The sequence below is a fragment of the Mobula hypostoma genome, chromosome 2 (genome assembly GCF_963921235.1).
Source record: "Mobula hypostoma chromosome 2, sMobHyp1.1, whole genome shotgun sequence".
Taxonomy (NCBI): Eukaryota; Metazoa; Chordata; class Chondrichthyes; order Myliobatiformes; family Myliobatidae; genus Mobula; species Mobula hypostoma.
This window is the reverse complement of record NC_086098.1, coordinates 91,576,329-91,591,198: the sequence shown is the minus strand read 5'-3', so window position 1 is coordinate 91,591,198 and position 14,870 is coordinate 91,576,329. Positions and strand designations below refer to the sequence as shown.

Sequence of the window (14,870 nt, the reverse complement as noted above, 5' to 3'; positions counted from 1 at the left end):
ATTTGAGGAGCCATGTGATACCCAAATTTGCGACTTTTCCTGAGAAGCTCTCATTATTGGACAGCCACTGTTCTCTACTAAAAGACTGTATAACTTTGGAATCTGATTTTGTAAATTATAATTTGGTGAAATTGTTTTAAACAGGTGATCATAACCATATAATCAGAATCAGGTTTATTGCCACAGACGTATGTGGTAAAATTAGTTTATTGCGACAGCAGCTCGGTGCACCTCTGATCAATAAACCACTACCTGATGTGGCATTGAGGTAATCTCAAGTCCAGTGGAGCACAAGTGAGATTATGTCCACTGTAGACCTATTGTACTGGTAGGCGAGTTGCAGTGGATCCAGGTCCTTGATCAGGCAGGAGTTAATTCTAGCCATAACCATCCTTTCAAAGCACTTCATCACAGTAGCTGGGAGTGCTACCTGGCAACAGTTGCTGAGGCAGCTCATCCTACTCTTCGTGGGCACCGGTATGATTGATTTGTATTATTTGGAGGTGTTTTCTTTGCTCTAAATGTTACTTGCAGCAGGAGCGTTCAAGCAATTGGATATAGGAGGTTCTTGTTTATATACCAGTAGGGAGGTCAATGATATTGAAACATTCCATTTTTGAATTGCTGAAATACGGCAATGTTCCCATGATAATAGTTCTTCCAATTAGAAGCAATTCATTGGCATGGCATCCTGAGAAGTCCTTTCGTGGAAATGTCTTGAAGAGACAATTAAAAGGTGCATGAAGTGATATATGCCCTGTGCAGACATTTATATTAGGTTTGTGTCAGTGTTTTATAGGAATGAAAAAATGCACTCATTCACTGTGAATTTAGCAATCACACGTTTGAATAATGAAGAGACAGACATTCAAATCAATGTCAGTTATTACTGTTTGCTGTAAAATATGCAGCAGTTAATAAGAGCTGTGTTGTTTTATTATTGTTGTTGCTGTTTGCAGTTTGCCCCGAGGGAGCACTTTAAATCAAAAACAGGTGCATAAATATACATTTTAATCAAAGCATTTTTTTTTTGGCTTTTCAGTCCCCTTTTATTGTCCTTTCTGTTATTGACATTGAAACCTCACAGAATAGCTTGAATCTTCCTCGTTACCATGTCCAGAAGCTGTCAGATTCAGTTGGTTAGCATTGGTTTCTCAGGTGTGGTGATAACAAACTGAAACCAATAAAATGGAACAAAAGCATTCATTTTAACATCATCACATTGGTGAGCTCTCACCCACCAGATATTTGCAGAGTAGGGAGAAAGTGAAATCAGGGAGTGCAAGCAGAAGTTATGTTTTGGAAATACTTCACACAATTCACCCATTGACACGGTTTCTTTCTCTACAGATAGAATCATAGTGATGCAGCATTTAAAAAGGCCATGCTGACCAAGATGCCCACCTAGAGAGAAAGTGCTTGGGAAGCTAAGTGGACTAAGAATAGATAAGTCTCCTGGTCCGGATGAGGTGCACCCAAGGGTTCTGAAGGAGGTGGCTTTGGAGACTGTGGAAGCTTTGGAAATGATCTTCCAGGAATCAACAGACTCTGGCATGGTTCCGGAGGACTGGAAGGTAGCAAATGTAGTTCCGCTATTTAAGAAAGGAAGGAGGCAGCAAAAAGAAAATTACAGACCTATTAGTCTGACATTGGTAGTTGGAAAGATATTGGAGTCAATGCTCAAGGACGAGATTATGAAATACCTCGAGGTACATGACAAGATAGGCCGAAGCCAGCATGGTTTCATGAAGGGAAGATCCTGCCTCACCAACCTATTGGAATTTTTTGAGGTAATCTCGAATAAGATTGACAAGGGAGAGGCTGTGGATGTTGTGTATTTGGATTTTAAAAGGCCTTTGATAAGGTGCTGCATATGAGACTGCTTAATAAGATGAGAGCCCTTGGAATTATAGGAAAGATATTGAAATGGGTGGAGCATTGGCTGATAGGCAGAAAGCAAAGGGTGGGAATAAAAGGATCCTATTCTAGTTGGATACCGGTTACTAGTGATGTTTCGCAGGGGTCGGTTTTGGGGCCGCTTCTTTTTACGAAGCATATCGATGATTTGGATTATGGATTAAATGGTTTTGTGGCTAAGTTTGCGGATGACACCAAGATAGATGGAGGAGCAGGAAATGTTGAAGAAACAGAAAGGTTGCAGACAGACTTAGTTAGTTCAGGAGAGGGGCAAAGAAATAGCAGATGAGATACAACATTGACAAATGTACTGTTGTACATTTTGGAGGAAGAAATAATCGGGCAGATTGTTATTTAGGTGGGGAGAAAATTCAAAAATCGGAAGGGCAAAGGGACTTGGGGGTCCTCGTGCAAGATACCCGAAAGGTTAACCACCAAGTTGGATCGGCAGTAAGGAAAGCGAATGCTATGTTGGCATTCATTTCAAGAGGAATAGTGTATAAGAGTAAGGAGGTGTTGATGAGGCTCTATGGGGCATTAGTGAGACCTCATTTGGAATACTGTGTGCAGTTTTGGGCCCCCTATCTTAGAAAGGATGTACTGATGTTGGAGAGAGTTCAGAGAAGATTTACGAGGATGATTCCTGGAATGCAGGGGCTAATATATGACGAGCATTTGTCGGCTCTTGGATTGTATTCATTAGAGTATAGAAGAATGAGAGGGGAACTCATAGAAACGTTTCGAATGTTGAAAGGGTTGGACAGAGTAGATGTGGAAAGGTTGTTTCCCTTGGTGGGTGAGTCCAGGACAAGAGGCCATAGTCTGAGAATTAGAGGGCACCCAGTTAAAACAGATGAGGAGAATTTTTTTTAGCCAGAGGGTCGTGGATTTGTGGAATTCGTTGCCACATACAGCTGTGGAGGCCCGATCATTGAGGGTGTTTAAGGGTGTATCTAATTAGTCAGGGTATCAAGGGATATGGGGAAAAAGCCGGAAATTGGAACTAGATGGGTGAATAGTTTAGCTCATGGGGGAGCGGGGCAGCTGAGGAGCAGACTCGATGGGCCGAATGGCTTACTTCTGCTCCTTTGTCTTGTGATCTTGTAAAATAGTCACAATTTCATGGATTTGGCCTCTATCATTGCCAGAGGTTGGAATTATTGCACACTCTTAACTGAAATATTGACACTGTTTTCTTCGCTACAGATAGAGCCATGTCGCACAGAAACAATCAGACAGATTGAAAGACAAAAGGCATACTTTTCTCTGTTAACCAAATTGTGCATCCTGCTCTGGTCACAGGAGTATAGGGTTATGAGGGGTATAGATCGGGTTTTTCCAAGAAAGCTTTCTCTGCCGAGGTTGGGTGAGACTGCAACCAGAGATCATGGTTTAAGGGAGAAAGGTGAGAAGTTTAAGGGAAAAATGAGGGAAAACTTTTTCACCCAGAGGGTGAGAATATGGAATGAGCTGTCAGGACAAGTGGTGCATGGGAGCTCAAATCCAATGTTTAAGAGAAGTTTGGATATGGAGGGTTATGGTCCCGATGCCCCTATCGTATTTGTTTCCATGACAGCAGCCCAGTCCAGACACCTACCTCTCTCTGTAAAAATAAACTTGCCCCACACATCAACTTCAAACTTCCCCACTCACGTCCTTGACATTTCAACCATGGGAAATAGATTTTGACAGTTTTTCGATGCCACTTATAATCTTACAAACTTCTACCAGATCTCCACTCAGCCTAAAATGCATCAGAGAAAACACCCCAAAGTTGTTCACACTCACTTACCAAGCCATTCTTTCATACCGTTGGAAATAAGAATATATGAAACATGTGTTTAGCAAGGATTTTGCAAATGAAAACAATTACCAATCTGGAGAGAAAAGTAAAAGACTTCCTTGGGCAAATAAAATCCTGCTGATCTCACCACAACCTCCTACAACACCCTTAAGGCCATAAGGATATTTAGAAATAGGAAAGTGCAATTGACTAAACTATTACATTTGCACAAGCTTGCAGTTACAGTATAATATAAGACATTTCTCAAGAGCATGAAAAATTGTACAAAAAGTTATAGGTAAAAACTTGATCAAAGGGGTAAAATTTAAGGAGCTTTTAAAGGACAAGCAGAGAGGTACAGGGAAGGAATGCAGACCTTCAGATTTGGGCAACTGATGGGATGAGTACTCAAAGTTTTGATGTTTAAAACTGAGATATTACATAGAAAGACAGAAACACAGAAACATAGAAAAATAGGTGCAGGAGTAGGCCATTTGGCCCTTCGAGCCTGCACCGCCATTCAGTATGATCATGGCTGATCATCCAACTCAGAACCCTGTACCAGCCTTCCCTCCATACCCTCGATCCCTTTAGTCACAAGGGTCATATCTAACTCCCTCTTAAATATAGCCAATGAACTGACCTCAACTGTTTCCTGTGGCAGAGAATTCCACAGATTCACCACTCTGTATGAAGAAGTTTTTCCTAATCTCCATCCTAGAAGGCTTCCCCTTTATCCTCAAACTGTGACTCCTCGTTCTGGACTTCCCCAACATCGGGAACAATCTTCCTGCACCTAGCCTGTCCAATCCCTTTAGGATTTTATACATTTCAATAAGATCCCCCCTCAATCTTCTAAATTCCAACAAGTATAAGCCTAGTCGATCCAGTCTTTCATCATGAGAAAGTCTTGCCGTCTCAGGAATCAATCTGGTGAACCTTCTTTGTACTCCCTCTATGGCAAGAATGTCTTTCCTCGGATTAGGGGACCAAAACTGCACACAATACTCCAGGTATGGTCTCACCAAGGCCTTGTACCACTGCAGTAGTACCTCCCTGCTCCTGTACTCAAAACCTCTTGCTATGAATGCCAGCATATGATTTGCCTTTTTCATCGCCTGCTGTACCTGCATGCCCACTTTCAAAGACTGGTGTATAATGACACCCAGGTCTTGTTGTACCTCCCCTTTTCCTAATTGGCCACCATTCAGATAATAATCTGTTTTCCTGTTTTTGCCACCAAAGTGGATAACCTCACATTTATCCACATTAAATTGCATCTGCCATGAATTTGCCCACTCACCTAACCTATCCAAGTCACCCTGCATCCTCTTAGCATCCTTCTCACAGCTAACACTGCTGCCCAGCTTCGTGTCATCCACGAACTTGGAGATGCTGCATTTAATTCCCTCATCTAAGTCGTTAAAGTCTAAGTCATATTACCAGCCAGAATTGTGTACAAGTTATGATATGAGTAGTAGACCTGCCCTGTCTTAATATTCTCCATTGTGTGTGTCTCTCCAAATACACATCACATATTTTGTTCTCATTCTATTTTAAAGTACAGTTTTATAGGTTACGTTTAGCATCATTTGTGAAAACCAGAGCCAAAAGTAAGAACTTTTAAAAACAGTCTTATATATGCAAGCATCAAAATATTTCTTTTTTAAAAGGATGACATTTGTTTACAACTGTCAGGCTTATAGTTAATCATCCATGACACTGAAGGTGAATCTTCTGTCAAAGAATAGTTGGTCATAGCAGAAAAGAAATTCCTAAGTACAGAATATAACTTAATTAGGTATGAAGAGGAAGAATGATTCATAGTTCCAGTTCTATGTTGGACATTATCTGAATCAGTATTTTGTTTAATTAGACAAAGTCGGCTAAAATGCATACTGGTTCATCATTGAGCAAACATCTCTAAAGTATATTTGAACATTATAGCATATTTTGGGTTCTTCAGCCCCTAATGTTGTGCTAACCTTTTACCCTACTCCAAAATCAATCCCTTCTATATAGACCTCCACTTTTCTATCATTCATGTGCCTATGTAAGAGCTTCTTAAATGCCCCGAATGTATCTGTCTCCACCAGCACCCGTGGCAGTGTGATCCACGTACTCACCAGTTTCTGTGTAAAAACACTTGGCTTTGGGCAGATATCACTAATCGTATGTTGTTAGTGAGGGAGTCAATTACAGAAGTTCCAATCATTTTCAGCAGTTTCAATAACTAAATTTGCAGTGAAGGGGCAAAAGATGAGTGAGTGCATTCTGCATGAATTATTGGCATCGCAGTATCGTTCTCAAGATACTGGAGGATAGGCATCAAATTAAACTAACAAACCTAATATTTTATTGATAATTACAATGCAGAGAGTTAGGTCAGATTTTTCACTCTCTCCTTTCTCCAGTGATATTGGAAGCTTCCTACATTATTTTGACCAACAAAGTCCAATTATTTACAGGGTACATTCTTCAAAGTTATTAACTACTGATATTACATTGGATATCTATGCAATGTCCCTCCTTTAAAAGTGGAAAAAAAAGCAAATAAATTGTATTGTCTCTAAGTGGGTTATGTTGGCGTGAAGTCGCTAAGTTGATAGACTTACCTTCCAGCCTGCTTCTGAATGCTTCAATTTTCCTGGGGTCTGTGAATGCTGGTACCCTTACTCTGCAGTCTAACGACCACACCCTCTGACATCTCCACAACTGTAACCAGACAAACAAGCCTCTTCTTTGGTTTTCTAGAGTGGCATTTCCTTTACCCTGACTTCATCTGAAATAGAACATGTAATAAGAATATTCTATAAGAAATCCAGCTCCTCAAAATTAGAAAAATAATCAAAAACTATCAGATTAACTTCTCCCTATAAGGGTGAATCAGCTATGACCTGACTTTTGCCCAGAATCTATCCAGAACTCAGTCAGAAAGAACAATTTCATTTGGTCATCTTTCTAGAGATCTGTGGGTCTGTCATTACAGCACAGAGATACTGATCGTCCCTGTCGTTGGCTGGTTGATATTTTCTTTTCCTCTCAGAGGAAGACATTATCCAACCACCCCCCACCCACCATGGATGTGTTTGATCGTGCTATTTCTTTGAAAAAAAAATTGTGTTTTTCCCCTGAGAAACAGAGTTAGGTGCCAACTTCTCATCTCTCAGATGGAAGATTAGAGTAAGGACATGATGAATCCTGCACACCTTCCTTTCTGTCCGTATCACTTGGTTCAAACACTACATCAAAGGTGTCATGAACAAAGTGGATGAGCTTAGAGCGTGGATCAGTACTTGGAGCTATGATGTTGTGGCCATCACTTGGATGGCTCAGGGGCAGGAATGGTTACTTTGAGTGCCAGGCTTCAGATGTTTCAGAAAGGATAGGGAGGGAGGCAAAAGAGGTGGGGGCATGGCACTGATGATCAGAGATAGTGCTATGGCTGCAAAAAAGGAGGAAGTTATGGAGGGATTGGCTACTGAGTCTCTGTTGTGGAAGTTAAAAACAGGAAGGGGTCAATAACTCTACTGGGTGTTTTTATAGACTACCCAATAGTAACAGGGCCATTGAGGAGCAGATAGGGAGACAAATTCTGGAGAGGTGTCATAACAGGATTGGTGTGGTGGGAGATATTAATTTCCCAAATATTGATTGATATCTCCATAGAGTAAGGGGTTTTGATAGGGTGAAGTTTGTTAGGTGTGCTCAGGAGAGTGTCCTGATACAATATGTAGATAAGCCTACAAAAGGAGAGACTGTACTTGATCTGGTATTGGGAAATTAACCAGGTCAGGTGTCAGGTCTCTCATTAGGAGAGCATTTTGGAGATAGTGATCACAGTTCTATCTCCTTTACCATAACATTGGAGAGGGATAGGAACAGACAAGTTAGGAAACTGTTTAATTGGAGTAAGGGGAAATGTGAAGCTATCAGACAGGAACTTGGAAGCATACATTGGGAACGGATGTTCTCAGGGAAATGTACAGACAAATGTTCAGCGGATATTTGTGTGGTGTTCTGCATAAGTATGTTCCAATGAGACAGGGAAAGGATGGTAGGGTACAGGAACCTTGATGTACAAAGGCTGTTGAAAATCTAGTCAGGAAGAAAAGCTTATGAAAGGTACAAAAAACTAGGTAATGATAGAGATCCGGAAGATTATATGGCTTGCAGGAACAAGCTTAAGAATGAAATTAGGAGAGCCAGAAGGAGCCCTGAGAAGGCCTTGGCAAGCAGGATTAAGGAAAACCCCAAGGCATTCTACAAGTATGTGAAGAGCAAGAGGATAAGACATGAGAGAATAGGACCAATCAAGTGTGACAGTGGAAAAGTGTGTCTGGAACCAGAGGAGATAGCAGAGGTGTACGTAATGAATACCTTACTTCAGTATTCACTACAGAAAAGGATCTTGGCGATTGTAGGGAAGACTTACAGCAGATAGAAAACCTTGAGCATATAGACATTAAGAAAGAGGATGCACTGGAGCTTTTGGAAAGCATCAAGTTGGATAAGTCACCAGGACCAGATGAGATGTACCCCAGGCTACGGTGGGAGATGAGGGAGGAGATTGCTAAGCCTCTGGCAATGATCTTTGCATCATCAGTTAGGACAGGAAAGGTTCCATAGGATTGGAGGGTTGCAGATAATTTTCGCTTAGTCAAGAAAGGGAATAGAGATAGCCCAGGAAATTATAGACCAGTGAGTCTTACTTCAGTGGTTGGTAAGTTGCTGGAAAAGATCCTGAGAGGCAGGATTTATAACCATATAACAATTACAGCACGGAAAAAGGCCATCTCGGCCGTTCTAGTCTGTGCCGAACTCTTGCCCTATCCTATTCCCACCGACCTGCACTCAGCCCATAACCCTCCATTCCTTTCCTGTCCATATATCTATCCAATTTAACTTTAAACGACAACATTGAACCTTGCCTCAACCACTTCTACTGGAAGCTCATTCCACACAGCTACCACTCTCTGAGTAAAGAAGTTCCCCCTCATGTTACCCCTAAACTTTTGTCCTCTAATTCTCAACCCATGCCGTCTTGTTTGAATCTTCCCCACTCTCAATGGAAAAAGTCTAACCACGTCAACTCTATCAATCCCCCTCATAATTTTAAGCACCTCTATCAAGTCTCCCCTCAACCTTCTACGCTCCAAAGAATAAAGACCTAACTTGTTCAACCTTTCCCTGTAACTTAGGAGATGAAACCCAGGCAACATTTTCGTAAACCTCCTCTGTACTCTCTCAATTTTATGGACATCTAATTCGGTGACCAGAACTGTACACAGTACTCCAGATTTGGCCTTACCAATGCCTTATACAAATTCAACATTACATCCCAACTCCTATACTCAATGCTCTGATTAATAAAGGCCAGCAAACCAAAAGCATTCTTCACCACCCTATCCACATGAGATTCCATCTTCAGGGAACTATGCACATTATTCCTTGATCCCTCTGTTCTAAAGCATTCTTTAATGCCCTACCATTTACCATGTATGTCCTATTTTGATTAGTTCTACCAAAAAGAAGCACCTCACATTTTTCAGCATTAAACTCCATCTGCCATCTTTCAGCCCACTCTTCTAACTGTCCTATATTTATGAACATTTGGAGAGGCATAATATGATTAGGAATAGTCAGCATGGCTCTGTCAAAGGCAGGTTGTGCCTTACGAGCCTGATGAGACTGACTGAATTTTTTGAGGATGTGACTAAATACATTGATGAAGGTAGAGCAGTAGATGTAATATATATGGATTTCAGCAAGGCATTTGATAAGGTATCCCATGCAAGGCTTATTGAGAAAGTAAGGAGGCATGAGATCCAAGGGGACATTGCTTTGTGGATCCAGAACTGGCTTGACCATAAAAGGCAAAGAATGGTTGTAGATGGGTCATATACTGCATGGAGGTCGGTGACCAGTGGTCTGCCTCAGGGATCTGTTTTGGGACCCCTTCTCTTTGTGATTTTTATAAATGACCTAGATAAAGAAGTGGAGGGATGGGATAGTAAATTTGCTGATGACAAAGGTTGTGGGTGTTGTAGATAGTGTGGAGGGCTGTCAGAGGTTACAGTGGGACATCGATAGGATGCAAAACTGGGCTGAGAAGTGGCAGATGGAATTCAACCCAAATAACTGAGAGAGTTCATTTTGGTAAGTCAAATATTATGGAACAATATAGTGTTAATGGTAAGACTCTTGGTAGTGTAAAGGATCAGAGGGATCTTGGGGTCCAAGTCCATAGGACACTCAAAGCTGCTGAGTATGTTGGCTGTGTGGTTAAGAAGGCCTACGGTGCATTGGCCTTCATCAACCATGGGACTGAGTTTAAGAGCTGAGAGGTAATGTTACATCTATATTGAACCCTGGTCAGACCCCACTTGGAGTACTGTGCTCAGTCATGGTCACCTCACTGCAGGAAGGATGTGGAAACCATAGAAAGGGTACAGAGGAGATTTTCAAGGATGTTGCCTGGATTGGGGAGCATGCCTTATGAGAATAAGTTGAGTGAACTCGGCCTTTTCTCCTTCGAGTGGTGGAGGATGAGAGGTGACTTGATAGAGCTGTATAAAATGATGAGAGACATTGATTGTGCGGGTAGTCAGAGGCTTTTTCCCAGGGCTGAAATGGCTTGCACAAGAGGGCACAGTTTTAAGGTGCTTGGAAGTTGGTATAGAGGTGATGTCAGGGGTAAGTTTTTTACACAGTGGTATATGCGTGGAATGGGCTGCTGGCGATGGTGGTGGAGGCAGATACGATAGGGTCTTTTAAGAGACTTCTGGATAGGTACATGGAGCTGAGAAAAATAGGGGGCTATAGGTAACCCTAGGTAATTTCTGAAGTAGGAACATGTTCAGCACAGCATTGTGGGCCAAAGGGCTTGTATTGTGCTGTAGATTTTCTATATTTCTATGTTTTTATTACATTATGGCTGGTCAACTCATTGAATGGCTGAGAGACTGGAAAACATCTCACCATTCCAAATATCTCAGACGCTGGACTGCAAGATCCCTCTGATCCTCCACACTGCCAAGAGTCTTACCATTAATACTAAATTGTGCCATCATATTTGACCAACCAAAATGAACCACCACACACTTTTCTGGGTTGAACTCCATCTGCTACTTCTCAGCCCATTTTGTAGCCTATCAATATTCCACTGTAACCTCTGACAGCCCTCCACACTATCCGCAACACCCTCAACTATCAACTCTACTTTGGAAACTCTACTTTGGTGCTCAATCATCAACTCCACTTCGATTTCTCATCTAGCATCTAGTTTAGAACCCTGTCCTTGTTTCAGTCTTGTACTGCGTCTGAATTCCAGTCTCAGATACTTCAGCACTTGGGTTCTAACCATCCTCGCCTAGGTCTCCTGTCACAAAATACGCATGAGTGCATAGGTGTACCTACAGATAAACACAAGCGCTGCCCACTCACTTGCATACAAATAAACTTTCAAGGATATCGGACGAGGATTTATACAGCACATTTTTCATTTTATACACAATGGAAATTGAGTGATACTGCAACAATTAAGCTGTCACCCAGGAAACCATTTGTAATGTAAATGATATTTGAAATATCAGTTGAGATGTACTTTAAGGATTGTACCATGTGACTAACTGTTGCAGTGCCTTACGAGAATATTGTGCTGTAGGTTTCCTATGTTTCTACCTAACCTCAGTCTAAGTGCTCTTTAAATATATTTAAAAAACTGGCACCAAAATATGGTAGTCAGTTAGCGGGGTGGGCCTGAGTCTTTAAAGGGGCCATACCAGCTATCCACATTCCAGAGAGCTGGAGCATCTAAACCCCAAAAGCTGGTGCGATCAGGTGCATATCGTAACACATGAGACATTTGAGTATATGTGTCTATGTGGGTAGCATCTACACTTAGTGGCCACTTTATTTGGTATATCCTGTGGATATTTCAGTTACTCTCACCTTCCTGTCAGCTTGGTTCATTCTAGCCATTATCTTCTGACCTCTCTCATTAACAACCTGCTTTTGCCCACAGAGCTGCTCTTCACTGGATCTTTTTATTTTTCCACACCATTCTCTGTAAACTCTCGAGACTGTTGTATGTTAAGATCCCAGGAGATCAGCAGGTTCTGAGATACTCAAACTATCCCATCTGGCACCAACAATCATTCCACAGTCAAAGTCATTTGGATCACATTTCTTCCCCATCTGATATTTGGTCTGAACAACAACATTTATGCATTGAGTTGCTGTCACATACTGGCTGATTAGAAATTTGCATTAATGAGCAGGAGTACAGGTAGACATAAAGTTGCCACTCAGTGTACAGTACATGTATTGTGTGTGTTTCTGAGTAGAGATTGTATTTACAGTATTTGTGTGTGTGCGTGCACACACATGGGGTGGTTTGAGTGCATGGCGCATGTACATTTTTGTATGATAGTTTAGGTACAATTCTGAGTCTACCTATAGGGGAGCACATGCATTGGCATAGGCTCCCAAATACATACCTGTGTCATCTCTTCTGCTCAGCTCTGTCATTTTGTGCAACTGTGTCACGTATATGTTATGCATTCAGAGGCAGTCTGCGAGACCACCTTATGTGCTGTTTGCTGTAACCTCCCAGAGCTTTGGAACAAGCATGTCAATTTTATTGCACAGTAACAACTGGGACATGCTACAATGCTTATATAGTGACATCATTACATTACATGTGTATCCAAATCGAAATAATATTTACATACTAATGTATATACTTTGAAAGAGTGCTTCACATATATATGACAATCACAGATCTAGTCTCTTTACTGGTTTCCTACAATCCTTGGACCTCTCTACAGCTATTAGCATTTCTCGCATCTTATTACTACTTGATGTGATAGATATATAATGTCTTGACTCAACACAGTGATGATCTGTGTCCTCTCTCTCTCTCTAGTTTGGCTCCATATTAATTCATCACATTTCTTCAATATATTGTCTGTCTCTTGCATTTTCTTAATTGTACACCCTGCTGCTGTGCCCAATTCAGATCCACTTATATGACACTCATACCTCTATTATTGTCTTTCAACATGGCCTGTCTGGAATGGGTTCTGTTCTATACTTTGATGTTGATACCAAATTGTCTAAATCTCTGAATAGCTGGTTGTTTTCTCTGTAGTGGCGGAGGCTGAGGGGATATCTGATGGAGATTAGATTATGAGGACACGTAGTCCACTTTTACTGTCATTTAGTAATGCATGTATTAAGAAATGATACAATGTTCCTCCAGAATGATATCACAGAAAACACAGGTTATCATGCTATCACAGGTTTATAAGATTGTGAGAAGCATAGATAGATAGTATCCTTTTCATAGTGATGAACGGAGGACGTGCATTTAAGCTGAAAGGGGTAAATTCACAGGAAATGTAGGGGCAAATTATTTTTTCAGAGACTGATGGGTGTCTGGAGTACATTGCCTGGAGTGGTGACATTAGAGATTTTAAAGAGAGGTTTAAATATGCATGTAAATATGAGGGAAATGAAAGGATATGGACATTATGTAGAAAGAAGGGATTAGTTTGTCGGCCATTTGGTTATTAATTTAATTGGTCTGGCATGACATTGTGGCTGAAAGACCTGTTGCTATGCTGGAGCATTCTATGTTGTTGGAAAGATGGCCCTATTCAAGTATCCTTGATTTGTGGACATTTCAGGATTTCTAATGCTAGATAATTGTGTGTCCATATCTGAAGTGGTCCAACCTATGCATGGTGCTCATGGACTGGTTGTGGAAGTGTGCCTTTCTGCATGGTGAGTAGCTGCCATTGCCTCCACAGCAATGATATGTGCCCTTTGCCCTCTCATGGAACTATCCTTGTTTTGGAAATGGAGTTTTTGCTGCACCTTCTGACTAGAAGTCAGCATCATGCTGTTATCTGGCGATGGATGAAGCTCCTTGGCATTTTTTTTTTGCTGCACTCCTATCAAGTTTTAAGGTTCAAAATAAATTTATAATCAAAATATGTATATGTCACCATATACCACTCTGAGATTAATTTTCTTGCAGACATTCAAAAATAAAATGAAATCAATGAAAAACACAGAAAAACAAAAACTCACAAGCAACTAATGTACAAAAATAATCAAATGGTGCAAATACAAAAATAAGTAAACAAACAAGCAAGCAAGTAATACCTAGAACCTGAGTTGTACAGTCTTTGAAAGTGAGGCCATAGGTGGTGTTCAGTGATCAGTTCAGAGTTGAGGTGAATGAAATTATCCACTCTGGGTTCAGGAGCCTAATGATTAAAAGGTGATAACTGTTCCTAAACCTGGTGGTGTGGGACCGAAGACTCTTGTATCTCCTTCCTGATGGCAGCAGCAAGAAGAGAGTGAGGTTACAATACTGCAAGTCAGATGAAATGTACTGTACAATAGGAACTGAATAAGTTTGTCAATTTAACCAGACATGAATCTATTCCACAGAGCTTTACAATATAAAACTCACAATATGAGGATAAATCCTTTTAATGCAACAACATAATTGTTGGCCATTTCTCCTGCTATTTGATTCCCCATGCTGAGCTTTGAATTCTCTGCAATTTCGAATAGAATAATTGAAATAATCCCCCAATCTCTGTATATCTCTGGGTCACCAGCAACAGGTCTCAGAACACAGAACAGCGTTACTGCATTCTCACAGCAGCATGGTTCCAATGTGATCTCTCTGCTTAGAGATTATTAATGTTCAAAATAAGTTCAAATTTCAAAGTAAATTTTATTATCAAAGTACATACTGTATATGACACGATATACAACCTTCAGATTCATCGTCCTGTGGGCATACGCAGCAAGCCTATAGAATAGTAACTATAACAGGATCAACGAACGATCAACCAGAGTGCAGAAGACAACAAACTGTGCAAAAACAAATATAAATAAATAGCAATAAATACTGAGAATGCAAGATAATGTGATAAAAAGTCCTTGAAATTGACACTCTCACAGCAGCGTAGTTCCAATATGATCTGTTTGCTTGGAGATTATTATTGGCAATAAAGAACATTTCAATAGTTTCCGTATAGCCTGTCTACAAAACTTATCTGCCCTTGAGCTGCCGTTTCATTCACTTGGGCTGCTCCACCTGATACTGCTGTTTGCCCACTGAGCATTCAGGCAGACTTCAACGCCA

General features: G+C 40.9%; 1 protein-coding gene across 1 annotated transcript in view; it reads left to right on the top strand.

Moving 5' to 3' along the window:
• The window catches only part of LOC134357340 (protein eyes shut homolog), a 641,949-nt gene that overhangs the window by 105,667 nt on the left and 521,412 nt on the right, over positions 1-14,870 (top strand). The gene's annotated exons all lie outside the window — the stretch shown is intronic.